The sequence below is a fragment of the Capricornis sumatraensis genome, chromosome 6 (genome assembly GCF_032405125.1).
Source record: "Capricornis sumatraensis isolate serow.1 chromosome 6, serow.2, whole genome shotgun sequence".
In the NCBI taxonomy this organism is placed as follows: Eukaryota; Metazoa; Chordata; class Mammalia; order Artiodactyla; family Bovidae; genus Capricornis; species Capricornis sumatraensis.
Genome location: NC_091074.1, coordinates 34,463,157 through 34,475,841, shown reverse-complemented (window position 1 = coordinate 34,475,841; position 12,685 = coordinate 34,463,157).

Below are 12,685 nucleotides of genomic sequence, written 5' to 3'. Positions count from 1 at the left end.
CATTTCTCCCATTTTTGAAGTTTGCATTATTTAGACCCTGGGCCATGGGGAGGTGTATGTGTAGTGGGAGTAGGGTGTGGTGAACTCAAATATATCTGAGTTACCTTAATGATACTAAAGCACTATCCAGAGAATTGTGCTTTGAATATTTTATAAGGGGGAATACATTTGCATGGATCAAAGCTTTCCTTTTTTTAAAAAATTTTTTCCTTGAAATATTGACACATGTTGGTGAGACTTCCAGCCAGGGATAAGAGCAGACTCAAAAGTTTGTGAAATAACAAAAGCTCACTTGCCCACAAAACAACTTATTACTTGGATCCTTTGTATGTGTTAATAATTAAAGTCATCGAGCCACCTGTGGGTGTCTGGTGTCCATCTGCATTTCAGGGCTGAGGGAAGAAGAATGATCAAAGTCAGAGCTCTTGCCCATCCACCAGTTCTGATCCTTATTACTCAGTTTTTTAGAGAATGAACTGAGCCTTCAGTTAAAGAAAGCAGAGAGAAGTGTTCTCAGCATTTTTTTGCCATCATGGAGACTGGGTAGCCTTCTTGATACAGATGGGGTGGTGAATTGAAAGCATTAGGTCCAGCTCAGTAGTACCTGGGTCAAAAGAAGAAGAGAAGCTGTGTTAATTTAGGCCCAGGGCAGGTGCCAACACAGGGTGAGAAAGCAAGAGATTATTGGTAATAGAGGTGAAGAGGGCAGAGGAAGTCAGAAAAGCCAGCAGCCTGTAATTTGGGCTATCCCCAGTGAAGGAAAGACAAGACACTCAGGTTGGATAGAAAGAGTTTCAGACCATAGTGCAGGGCTAAGAAAGGTTTGGCCAGATTATGGGGGAGTGGGAGGGACGGGGTCTAGAGCTGATGTAAAGTAGGCAAGAGAAAGAGAGGCATCTTGCCCTAATTAGTATCTCCATCTTGATTCAGAATGTGAGTGGTACTCTGACTTTAAGTTCCCCTTAGGTAAGCAACTCTTTCAAAAAACCTAGTAATGATGTTGACCTATATGAACATTTACTAAGAAAACAGTGAGAAAAGTTGATTTCTACCACTGCATGTGTCTATAGACACCTTTATGTTCTTCCTTTTTTTTAAAAAATTCTCCTCCAGCTGCTCAATTTTGTCCCTTAAGTCTTGGCATGAGTGAGGGTTTCATTTTAAATATCAAATTTAATGCATACACACACACACACGTGCACAATTTGGAAACTATGCCTGTTTCTCCTTGTCTTTAGGAGATGTGATAATTATGTGCCCACCCACCCACCTAGGAATAGAGCACAGACGATTCCACCTTGTCTATGTGTTCTTTCGTTATCTAAGTGTAGATCTGAGTCATAGCTTTCATCAGTATTCTGAAGCCGATTGACTTTTGAATTCTGGAAATTGCACTCTGTTCCCCTTTTGAGAGGAATGGAATAGAATGAAATCAGGGACAAGAGAGTTGGCTTTATATTTGAAGGAAGTTATTTGAGTTTCTTAAGTTATTTGGCTGTTTTTCCATCTTACATATGCCAAAGGAGATATCTGAAAACCCACATATTTTCTCTTCCCTGTACTTAGGAAGGCAATTTATGTTCCTCATCTGAAAAGATAAGAGCTTGGTGAAGATGGTCTCTAAAATTCTCAGCACTTTTGTTTCAGCACCCATGTTTCTTACAAGTGATAGAAATGGACAGCTTAGCCACAGACCAAGCCTGTATTGTACACAGCGTGTCGCCCCAGGTGGATTCCTTCTAACAGCTAATAGCTTTACTGTTTCTTTTCCCTCTAGTACCGTGAAGGTAAACTTCTCCACATTGTTCATTTTGAAAATTGTGTTTTTTTAAAAGCATCAGTGGCTCGTCGAGATCAATATCCATCTCCTTTAAAGATAAAGTAGATTATTTTTTAAGGATGACATTTTCCCCTCCTGTAAAGATTTGCTAGTGTAATAGAGTTTCTTTTCTTTGACATTCTGGGACAGATCTTTAAATTCAACTACATCTGGTCACCTTGTCTCAAACCGTATTATAGCTGTTTCTCTAAATCAGACCTGAACTAAGTAGGAACATCTGTACCAAGAATTATGAGGCCCAGCTGAACGTTTTGGACCAGCATGTCCCATCTCACTTCTTTCTGCTTTAACCTTTCAGCAATTATCTTTACAATCCTTAGAAATAATAGTTAAAGTTGGTCAAAGAACAAACAGAATCCTGAGATGGTTACTAAGTTCCAAACACCAGGTATATAAATGTCAGTGGCTTAAATATGGCTATAAGAATGTTTTTATTAACTTCCCCCACTCATCTTCTCAAGATCAAGTTTACCCCTTCCCTTGGGGGAGTGTAATACTGCTAATCAGCTTGCATAGTTGGCAGCCCTTAACTGGGACACCTGAAGCTACTTCAAGAATCTTTTGCTTTTCATACACAAACTGTCTGTACAAGTAGGTATGAATATAGGCCTAGGGGTCTTCACAGAGTCTCTGTTTAAAAAGATTTAGTCACCCGCACCCCCCCCCCCAACCTGACAACTGAAAATACATTCAAAGATAAGGAGATGATTTTAAGAGTGGACCTTTTCAACAATGTAGGCAGTTTCTTCATTGACACTGCCTACCTGCTCTTTGTACAAATTTGTGAATGTATGCAGGCAGAATTGCTGATCTCAAACATGATAAGCTTGTGGAGCCTCTTCAATTGGGTGACTCTGAGTCTGGAGACATGTATAAATATTTTGGTGCATTGTTCTCATAAACCTCTGAAATTGAGGAAATGTCTTTAGTAAGACCATCCCCATGGAAAAGAAATGCAAAAAAGCAAAATGGCTGTCTGGGGAGGCCTTACAAATAGCTGTGAAAAGAAGAGAAGTGAAAAGAAAAGGAGAAAAGGAACGATATAAGCAACTGAATGCAGAGTTCCAAAGAATAGCAAGAAGAGATAAGAAAGCCTTCCTCAGCGATCAGTGCAAAGAAATAGAGGAAAACAACAGAATGGGAAAGACTAGAGATCTCTTCATGAAAATTAGAGATACCAAGGGACCATTTCATGCAAAGATGGGCATGATAAAGGACAGAAATGGAATGGACCTAACAGAAGCAGAGGATATTAAGAAGAGGTGGCAAGAATACACAGAAGAACTGTACAAAAAATATCTTCACGACCCAGATAATCACGATGGTGTGATCACTCACCTAGAGCCAGATATCCTGAAATGTGAAGTCAAGGGGTCCTTAGAAAGCATCACTACGAACAAAGCTAGTGGAGGTGACAGAATTCCAGTTGAGCTGTTTCAAATCCTGAAAGATGATGCTGTGAAAGTGCTGCACTCAATATGCCAGCAAATTTGGAGAACTCAGCAGTGGCCACAGGACTGGAAAAGGTCAGTTTTCATTCCAATCCCAAAGAAAGGCAAGGCCAAAGAATGCTCAAACTACCGCACAATTGCACTCATCTCATATGCTAGTAAAGTAATGCTCAAAATTCTCCAAGCCAGGATTCAGCAATACGTGAACCGTGAACTTCCAGATGTGCAAGCTGGTTTTAGAAAAGGCAGAGAAATCAGAGATCAAATTGCCAACATCCACTGGATCATGGAAAAAGCAAGACAGTTCCAGAAAAACATCTATTTCTGCTTTACTGACTATGCCAAAGCCTTTGACTGTGTGGATCACAATAAACTGTGGAAAATCCTGAAAGAGATGGGAATACCAGACCACCTAACCTGCCGCTTGAGAAACCTACATGCAGGTCAGGAGGCAACAGTTAGAACTGGACATGGAACAACAGACTGGTTCCAAATAGGAAAAGGAGTACGTCAAGGCTGTATATTGTCACCCTGCTTATTTAACTTCTATGCAGATTCCATCATGAGAAACGCTGGACTGGAAGAAGCACAGACTGGAATCAAGATTGCCAGGAGAAATATCAATACCCTCAGATATGCAGATGACACCACCCTGATGGCAGAAAGTGAAGAGGAGCTAAAAAGCCTCTTGATGAAAGTGAAAGAGGAGAGTGAAAAATTGGCTTAAAGCTCAACATTCAGAAAATGAAGATCATGGCATCCGGTCCCATCACTTCATGGGAAATAGATGGGGAAACAGTGGAAACAGTGTCAGACTTTATTTTTTTGGACTCCAAAATCACTGCAGATGATGACTGCAGCCATGAAATTAAAAGACGCTTACTCCTTGGAAGAAAAGTTATGACCAACCTAGATAGCATATTGAAAAGCAGAGACATTACTTTGCCAACAAAGGTCCATCTAGTCAAGGCTATGGTTTTTCCAGTGGTGATGTATGGATGTGAGAGTTGGACTGTGAAGAAAGCTGAGCACCGAAGAATTGATGCTTTTGAACTGTGGTGTTGGAGAAGACTCTTGAGAGTCCCTTGGACTGCAAGGAGATCTAACCAGTCCATTCTAAAGGAGTTCAACCCTGGGATTTCTTTGGAAGGAATGATGCTGAAGCTGAAACTCCAGTACTTTGGCCACCTCATGCAAAGAGTTAACTCATTGGAAAAGACTCTGATGCTGGGAGGGATTGGGGGCAGGAAGAGAAGGGGATGACAGAGGATGAGATGGCTGGATGGCATCACAGACTTGATGAATGTGAATCTGAGTGAACTCCAGGTGTTGGTGATGGACAGGGAGGCCTGGCGTGCTGCGATTCATGGGGTCGCAAAGAGTTGGACATGACTGAGTGACTGAACTGAACTGAACTGATGCTCATAATGTTTTCCTATCCTTGACAATTGAGTTGCTCTTCAGTCGTTTCCCCATCTTACTGTGTTACAATATTCCAACCAGGCAGGAGGTTAGTGGGGTTAATGGAAAGGAGCCACTGAGAGTAGATTGCATTTTTCCCCCTAGCATTTGAATCTATTAGAGTAGTCCTGCCAGAGACAGGCTATAAAATGATTGATTTCCTTCCAAAAACCAGGACCCTTTTTTATTGCCATGTAGAATTTACTAAACTCAGTTTGTTTCCAAACCTGATCTTTAACCAAGTTGGAGAGATCTATACTTTTATTTTAAATCTACTTAATTGATTTATTCCTGAAGTTTCACCTGGGACTATTTTCATTTTTGGTCTAAGGTAACTATATCAATATTTTAAGGGCTAGTGATAGGATATTCATTCTTTGGCTCAATTTTCTTCAAACCAGAAGTTACTTATGCTTTCATTTTGGGAGCATGTTTTCTCTTTCTTCCCTTGGTCTCTGAGGAGCTTTGAGGAGTTTTGAGGATCCAATGGTAATGATATTGGGTTGCACAGCTACACTGGGGACATTTGATTGAGTCAGTATAAGGTCTCACTGGGGACTTTCCTGGTGGCTCAGACAGTAGAGAATCTGCCTGCAAGGCAGGAGACCTGGGTTCCATCCCTGGGTCAGGAAGATCTCTTGGAGAAGGGAATCCCATGGAGATCCTCTGGAGAAGGCTACCCACTCCAGTATTCTTGCTTGGAAAATTCCATGGACAGAGTCTGGTAGGCTACAGTCCTAGGAGTCACAAAGAGTTGGACACAACTGAGTGAATTTCATTTTTTCACTTCAAGGTCTCATTATTTCTCCCTATTACTTAGCAGCAACTCTCAGAACTGGAGCTAGAGATTTTTTTTGGCTCCAAGGGAAGTTTCTATACAGTTATTCATTCAATAAACACTTCAGTGTCCTCTTTGTGCCAAGAACTCATAACCCTGACCCAATCATTTCACTGTCCACTGGTATTTAAATATAGGTGTGTATTCAGATAACACAGTGACCAGCTACTTAAGTAGTTTAAATTGTTATTCTAATCTGGTCAGAATATACAACTTCACTATCTTCATTCTTAGTAAACTGTGAACCAAAATATGGGCATAAATATACTTTATAGAATCCTTTTGGTAGGAAAAAAGATTTAACTGTGTGGTTTTCAGTGCTGCACTTTGTAAGTAATACAGAAACCTGAATCCTACCCATGGGACAAAAGTTTGGCTATGTTTAAGTTTTCACAGAAAAACTAAATGAAGAAAGACAAACAATAAAATGATAATGTGAGGGCATGTTTGTATGTTTAAACTTCTATTATTTCTACATCCTTTCCTCTCAGCCTGTTAGGAAATGGCTATGTCTCCTGGAGTTATGAGAACATTATAGCCACTTAAAACTTCTGGCCTCAATCCACTCCCGTCATCAACATTACCATTTCTATAGAAATGATGACTCTTCCTGAATGATGTAGAGGTAAACCAGTTGTTGTATATTTTAACCTTCCAAATTCTAGTCACAATTCATAGGGAAAACTTGTAAGAAGTAGGAAATTCTAAGGGGGTGGGGAGAGGTAATCTTTTCTTACTACAAGCATATGAATGGTGAGCAGACAAGTCAGAATACTAACCAGTGTTCTCTGGATCCACTGAAAGGGGAGGCAAGCCAAGGAGGACGTTTGGTGCTGGATTATGATGGAAGCGAGCTTTAAATAGAAGACAAAGTTATCATAGATATAGTTTCTAACTGTGTCCAAAAGCCAATTGCAAACACTTTTCTTACTATTCAGTGACTTCTGTTTCCAACTACCTTTACCTCCTTTTTCCCTCTAATGGGATAGAGAAGAGAGAGTTAGTTGGAAACTTCCTTGTTCCCTGTATTTACCTATGTCCCTCCCTAAAATATCTGCGTGGTTGATGGCTCAGGCCCATAGAGAAAACATATACCACAACAAGAAATTGCTTCCATGCTTTCCAGGATCTAATGAGATTCTATTCTGGGAGCTGGTGTGTCTACATTCCTGGATTCTCTAAGGAGTACTTTGGTGTGCCAACGAGTAGAAAGAGGAGTCCGTGAAGAAGGAAATCAGACTGCAATTGGAGAAGCAGTCTTCATCATAGAGTACAAATTCAAGCACATAACAATCTTCATGCTTTCTGAGGAGCAGTCCTTATGGGTCTAGAAATCCCGTAGAAACAGATAGGCATGATGATTTTTTATAGGTATGAATATTAGTAATGATTGCTTCTTGCCATATTTATCTAGGTGAATAACAAAGTGAGAATCGTGCAGAGTCTTTAGTTTTAAGAGGCATTGTTTCTGGTCCCTAGTCCTAACATAGCCACTGGCAATGAAAATTCTTCCACTTCTCACATTTCTGTTTTTCCATCTGTGAAAGTAACACTTCTGAACCATAAAATGCTATGGGATGCCAGTTTTGAAGAATTTTATGATATGCCAACTACCTTATAAGTGCAAGGGAAGTTTTAACATATCGAATGTGAAGTATTTTCAAAACCCCAAATCAAGAAACCTGGTCTGACCATCGGAAATAGACTTTTTACGGGGATGATCCATAGAGATGATATGGGGTGGGAGGTGGGAGGGGGGTTCAGGATTGGGAACTCATGTACACCCATGGCGGATTCATAAAGCAAAATAAAGTAAAAATAAAAATTTTTTAAAAAAGAAAGAAATAGACTTTTTAATGTCTCAGCCTGGAAAATTTCAAGTTTCATTCAACATTTAGTTGCGTTCAGGGGCTGGGATTGGCCATGTTCTCTGTTCTCAAGGAACTATTTGTCGTAAGTTGGATGTAGTGCTGTTAGCAGTGAATTTTCATAGAAGCCAATGAAAGGAAGCCTAAATATGATGAAAGTCAGTAATAACTTTGGGTTCTCCTTGTTGACATTTTCTGTTGGCATAAATGGGCCATTGTAGATGGACCCATGTTCCATGTTAAGAATCAGTGCTCCCAGGGTCATACCTTCTCTTTCTCCATACTTTTTCTTGGCAAGCTCATTCATGCCAAGTATCATCACCTCCCCACATGATGCCAACCCCTACATATCATCTCCAGACAAATTTTTTTCTGAGGACCAAAGCTCTGCTTTCTTTGCCCAAATCACCTCATTCTCCACTTCTCTGGAATAAAATTCCTGATCTAACCCATGTACTTGTTTCTGTTCCTCTATTTTCCATTTTGTTGAAGGTGCTACTATCCACTGTGCTCTTCTGCTCAAATTCAGACAGAAAATCTGGACATAACCTGAGACTTGTGTTGAGCATTCAGTTAGCCACCAAATCTTATGATACTTTCCTTCCCCACCAGTCCCTTGTTGTTGTTGTTTAGTTGCTAAGCCATGGCCAACTCTTTTGTGACCCCATGGGCAGTAGCCTGCCAGGCTCCTCTGTCCATGGGATTTCCCAGGGAAGAATACTGGAGTGGGTTGCCATTTCCTTCTCCAGGGGATCTTCCCAACCCAAGGATCAAACCCACATTTCCTGCATTGACAATCAGATTCTTTACTACTGAGCCACCCGGGTCTTAGTAAATTCTCATCTAAATAATTGTAGTGATCTGAAACTTTTTACCTCATCTCCAGTCTTACCTCCTTAGGACTACCTGCACTCACTTCTAAACTTATAAGTCTACTTCTGAGACACTGGCTGTTAAAGTCTGTCCGTGACCATGAGTCATGATTTGGCCCCTGCCCACTGTACACATTCTGTTCCAATCCAATTTTTCATTGGGTAATTAAGGTAGATTAACCCCCCAGTAAGGAATAGTCTCTGATACGCTTAGTGGTTCAAACACAGTAGATTAGCTGCTTTTTTTTACATTTTTTATTGACGTATAGTTGATCTTACAGTATTCTATGGTAAGCCCCCTACATGCTAACCTTGACATTGCAGGCTTTCAGAGAATGTGCATTCCATCACCATCAGGCTCCATCAACCTCAGGCATGAGTGAGACTGCGGTTTGCCCCCCGTCTCCTGTTGCTGATGATCCTTCAGCTTTAGCATCTCCCACCTCCTCTCCTTCTTCCAGTCAGTAACTCTTCTTGTCTGTTCACTCGATGCCAGCCCCTGTATGCCAGCTGTCGTACTGTACTACTGTACTTTTCAAGGTATTGTGCTATAAGATTAAAAATATTGTCTTTATTCTCTATATGTTTGGTCTTTTTGTGTGTGTGAAAAGTATAAACCTATTATAGTATAGTACTACAGTCTAGTCAGTTGAGTTAGTTAGATACTTAGGCTAACTTTGTTGGATTTATGAAGAAAGAAAACTTACAAAAGTGCTCTAAGAACAGAACTCATTTGTATGATGAGGACTTACTGTATTTGTTTTGGTGTACACATAGCGTTTCAATACTTTCAGACACTATACACCATTTAAAGTTACTATAAAGTAATGGCTATATTTCTCTGTGCCATACAGTCCACCCTTGTGGTTTATTTTACATGTAGTGGTTTCTATCTTTTAGTTTTCTATCCTTATTTTCCCCTCCATTCCTCTTCCCTCTCACGTTACAATATTAGGTAGTGAACAGGTCATGGGTTGGCTTCTTGCATGAAGTTGTTCAGGGAACCAGCTCATGGAACCTTAGTGACCTTTAAGGGCCTCCAAAATTTTCCTGAGGCTCTCTCCATTCTAAACAGACTTGAGGCAAAAGAGCCTGGAGGAGGATAATAGGGAGATTTTTATGGGCCTGGTGGTATCACCCATCACTTCCACTAGCTAAAACTCAGTCTCAACCACCTTATCTGCAAAGGAAACTTAGAAATTATACTCTAGACATGTGCAAAGATGTTGAGAAGATGGTGGCTTTTGGGACCATCTACTTGTTTCTACCACATCCGTGTACTCATTAGATAGCTATGCCCTGCAAGGAGGAAATATGTGCTATAGTGGAGCTCTTGACACATGATAAACCTGAGTAAATGTGTGTACACATGAATGAATGAAAGCATCAATAAGATAAAGGACTACTCTGGATTTAAATAATCTAAAAATCTGCTTGAAATAGAAGTATAAAATTTATATGTTTATATATCTTTATATATTTATGTATCTCCATCATAATGATGTTTATAAAACACACAGAATATAATTATTATTGTCCATAGTTAACAGAGATTTTCAAAACCACATAATGTTGACCAAGTTAATTTGGGTAGTTTAAATTGTTTAATTAGTAATAGCATTCATGAATAGAAATTAAATTAAAAACATATGCACATGATATCTATAGGGGGAAAATGGTTATAATTACATTCATCTAACATATATTCTTATATTTTTCCAGGATTAAATTGAATTTTAGCTTAATGAATTCCTTCTGCCCTAGTATCACATAATAGTATTTGATAGTTGAGCATTTGGTGAGAATTGTATGACTTATAAAGTGTCAACATTCTTGGGAAAAATAAATGGGCAGAGATGCTTTCTAAAACAAATACACAGTTATGGTTGAGAATTAAAGTATAAACCAAATGGACAAGGTGTTTGCTGATTGTCTTTCATTTTTGTAGTATTGAATATTCAGTCTTTTTATCTGACATCTCACTGTCTCTTTGGAGAATATTTGAGTCATTTCTGTTTATTTCTTTAATTAGTTTAATGAAAGAAGCATGTCTTACACAGGCAAAAAAATTCTTGCAAAGAAAGTGTGAAGGTTATTAGTCTTCTCTCCTGATTGTGGCTTTTAAGAACTATAGCACTGCATGACTACAGATGGTCACCGTTTTTAATAGTAAAGTTAAATTCTAAATAGCCTGTGATATTTGGAGAAATGATTCGTAAAATATGAGGTTCACTAGTGATCAGCATATATTAGTCTTTTTGAAAACAAGAAAGTCAACACACATCAATTCTAGTTTACTTAAAATTTTAATCTTTATCTTTTCCAAAAAGGGAGTTGCACAAATGCAGCCAACCCATATCTAGAACTTGAACAGCTGTGAGTGATCCTGAATATGAAGACATGAATTTGGAATATACCCAACAGTAGCTGGGGTATCCTGCAAGCTTCTGAGCAGGGAAATTACATAGTCAAGATGGGTTTTTGAAGTATATTTAATTTGTAGAGTCAATAAATGGTTGACCCTGATGAGAAAAGAACTAAGAGAAATTAATCTTAAATGTAACAGGTATTAGGTTGGCCAGATGGATGCATTTCCAAGGACCAGTCTTTTAGATTCTACCTCTACTTGTATCTTACTGGTTAATTCTTACGAAATAGTTTAGGAGAGGAAATGAGATAACCTCTCGTTACACCCTGCCTCTTGATGATTCTATCAGATTTCTCTTGCTGCCATAATGAATTACTACAGACTTGAATGCTGAAAACAACACAGAAGTGTTGCCTCACAATTTTTCCAGGTCAGAAGTCTAGCAAGGCATGAATGACTGAATTCTCTGCTCAGAGTCTCACTGGGCTAAAATCGAAGTGTTGGCCAAAAATGTGTTTCTCCAGGTCAAGGATCCTCTTCCAAGCTCCTTCATAGTTGGCAGAACTCATTTTCTTTTCACGCTTCCCTCATGGCCCCCTCCATCTTCAAGCCAGCAGTGGCTTATCACCCTTGGAATCTCCCTGACTTCCTCTTCTGCCCTCAGTCCAGAGAAAGCTCTGTTTTTAAGGCTTCCTATGATTGTACTGGGCCCATTTGGAAAATCTAAGATACTAACCCTACCTTGAAGTTGACAAACTTAATTTTATCTGTAAGTCCTTTTGTCCTGTTAAGCAATCTATTCACAGAGATGACACAAGGGAGTGAGGGGCCCAAGACTCTGTCCACCACAGTGATACTGACTGTACTATGTAATAACAGAAGCCATTTACATATGAATTATAGAAAAATTATACTATCCAAAAGACGGCAGGTTTAAAATTATTTTAATTTGTTATGAACTATTGCAGACATTCAGGAACGATATGAAATTAATATGATGAACACCCATATATTCCTTACCAATATTGCCAATACCATGAAAAGGTATAAAAGTTAAAATAATACGAAAATAATATGGAGATCGTTTAATACTTATCTATAGATACTATGAATGTGGTCAAAGAGCTTTAGGTATGTTAAAAGGTTAGGTTTTTATTTGTTCCTTGTGCTTTCAATGGTAATAGTGGCTCTTATTTTAAAATTTAAATTGTTGTGTTTAATTTCTGCTGTACATCACAGTGACTGTTATACATATATATATATTCTTTTTTTATGTCCTTTTCCATTGTGGTTTTTATGGGATATTGAATATAGTTCCCCATGCTATACAGTAGGACTTTGTTGTTTATCCATCCTATTACATATTCGTTCACATCTGCTAATCCCAATCTCCCAATCCTTTTTTCTACCCACCTTCCCATTGGCAGCCATAAGTCTGTTCTCTCTAAATGTATGAATGTGTTTCTGTTTCACAGATATGCTCATTTGCGTGGTATTTAAATTCCACATATAAGTGATATTCTATGGTGTTTGTGTTTCTGACTTACTTCACTTAGTATGATCATCTCCAAGGCCCATCCATGTTGTTCCAAATGGCAATAATGGCTGTTCCTTATTAAAAGCTTACTATATGCAAGTCCTTGTACAAAGTACTTAACGTATATTATCTCCTGTCCTCTCAGTGATCCAGTAATATGATATCTTTCCAGCTTTGTGATGAGTAAACTGAGGCTCAGAAACAGAGATGGTAGGAGGCCTGGGTGAATAGATACCAGTCCTTGAATTTCTAGAAGTTACTTAACAATTTGTCCTTTGCCAGAGGAGGTTTGAGTAACTCAGTAGTAAAATGAGATAATGAACACAAAAGGGTTTTTGATTCAGCCTTGTATTTGAGTGCTGGTTTCAGCACTTACCAACTTGGCAAATTCCTGAAACCCTTTTGCCTCCAGTTCCTAATTTGTAAAGTGTGGCTAATAACAGACACCTC